Below are 2500 nucleotides of genomic sequence, written 5' to 3'. Positions count from 1 at the left end.
TTCTCTTTTTTTCATGTGTTTCTTTTTTTCATAGTTTGTATAGATTTTTCTTGTTTTCATGTGTTTCTTTTTTTTCATAGTTTCTATAGATTTTTCTTGTTTTCATGTGTTTCTTTTTTTTCATAGTTTGTATAGATTTTTCTTGTTTTCATGTGTTTCTTTTTTTTATAGTTTCTATAGATTTTTCTTGTTTTTTTTTTGTCTTTCTGTCTTTCTTTGTTTTGGTTTTGTTTTTACTTTTTTTTTCCCCATCGTTCCCAAGAGATCTTTGCGCGTTATTTAATCAACCCGACCCGCTTTTGAAAAGGTTTCTTTCCTCTGTTCTTTTGTCTCTGTTTCTTTCTTCGTCCTCCCCCCTCCCCACCTCCACACACACACACACACACACACACACACACACACGCACGCACGCACACACACACACACACACACACACACACACACACACACACACACACACACTGACTTGTAACGCACTCTTTGACTTGTTTCCATGACAAACCTTTTTTTTTTTCTCTGTTCTATCCCATAATTTGGGTCATCTTGTTTTCTATAATCATTTTGGTGACGATGGATAATGAGGATGATGGATGATGATGATGATGATGGATGACGATGATGCTGCTGCTGCTGCTGCTGCTGATGATGATGATGATGATGATGATAACCACTGGACCGTGTTTCCGCCTGAGCAACATGCGAGTTGTGAACCTGGGACGTTGTCTTAAACACTTGACAACGGCCCTATGGTTTGAAACGTCGTGTCTCACTCCAAGAGGATTCATCTACCACTAAAAAACGTCTTTATAAACATAAGGTTTTTTGTTCTGAAAAATCCTGCGTTCAACTTTGTCCCCTTTTTCCCCCAGATTTAATGACATTAATAATATAATCAATTTATTGTGTTTGGATGTTTGTATTCTGGTGCACAGTGCCAAGACGAAACGAACGTTCTTATGTCTGTAACCGAAACAAGCGTTGGCAAAACATTCGGGAAGGCGAAACAGAGCAATGCATTTTCCAGTTCATCTGGCAAAAAAATAAAAATAAAAAAATTAAAAAAATTAAAAAAAGAACGTTTACCTTTTGCCAGCCTTTTCCTTTCAATGTAGGTATTCATTGATTCTTTTTTCTTTCTTTTTTTTTTTTTTTTTAAGAAAGTCTTCATGGCCCTATTCTTCGCTCCATTTTGGTCGATTTATTAGGGAATTATAAAATACTTTGTCAGATATTGGCTGTGAGACTGTCCTAGGCAGGATTCGAAATGACGGCTTCTATATTGATTTTGAACAATGTGAGGTTCGAGGGTTTTTTTGTAGTTTGTGTGTGTGTGTGTGTGTGTGTGTGTGTGTGTGTGTGTGTGTGTGTGTGTGTGTGTGTGTGTGTGTGTGTGTGTGTGTGTGTGTGTGTGTGTGTGTGTGTTTTATAGTGTATTGTTGTTTTCTTCTTCTTCTTCTTTTTTCAATGTCTGTCTTTCATTCAGCGTGGCGGCGTCTTTTGTTGCTTTTCTCCTATAAGGTGTCCGTCAGTGTAAATGAGATAGTTTTCTGAACATTTTTTTTTTTTTTTTTTTTTTTTTTTTTTTTTTAGTCAAACAATGTTAATTCCGACTAACTTTTACAAAAGTCACTACACTGGGGCAGAATTGGAAATGTCTAGTGGAGAAAAAAACAAAAAAAAAAAAAAAAAAAAAAAACGAGTATAGTGTCTGCTGTCCTTTTTTTTTTTTCTCTTTTTTTTTCTTTTTTTTTTAATTTTCTTTATACTTGTTATGTTCCTTTTGCTCTTGCCCTTCCCCTGGTTCTCTCTTTTTCATATACAATTTTATTTTTGGTGTCACATACTGTACCATGTCAAACTGATGCAAACTAGGCCTATGGTTTGCTCTGTTTGGCCAAATTTCCCGCGGCTAACAGTGAAAAGACGCCCCTCTTAGTCTGGCCCGCTCTTAGCCAATCAAACGCCTCTAACAGCTATAAGCGCTGAATCATTCCTTTGGCCAAGGCTCTCCACGCCATCTTGTCAGGTTTTCGCTCTGTCTCGTCTAACGCTTTTCTTGGCTATTAAGCGTTTTCATTTGGCCTTATTTTGTTGTATGCGGCTTGCCTGTATATTGTTCTTACATTCTGTGTACTCGTTTCGACTCGGCCCCCTCGATTCCTTCGTATTTTTCTACCTCTGAGTCGATCCTGTCTTTCCTTTCTCTGTTATTTATTGTTGCTATTGTTCTTCTGGTTCTTGATAACATTTCTTCTTCTTCTGCGTCTGCGTCTGCGTCTGCGTCTGCCTCTTCTTTCCTTTGTTTTCAAGTACACTTATGTTAGTGACGGTTGCCCAATGGCAGTTAAGATGGAACTAACTGCACAATGCTGTTTGTATTCTACATCGGTTATCCAGGACGGCTTGTACGCGTGCGATGAAGTTGGATAGTAACCATGATAACTAGCTAACTAACTAACTAAATGAATGAATGAATGAATGAATAGATAGATAGGTAAAT

The sequence above is a fragment of the Babylonia areolata genome, chromosome 26, assembly GCF_041734735.1.
Source record: "Babylonia areolata isolate BAREFJ2019XMU chromosome 26, ASM4173473v1, whole genome shotgun sequence".
NCBI classification, from domain to species: Eukaryota; Metazoa; Mollusca; class Gastropoda; order Neogastropoda; family Buccinidae; genus Babylonia; species Babylonia areolata.
Note: the sequence above shows the minus strand (reverse complement) of the source record.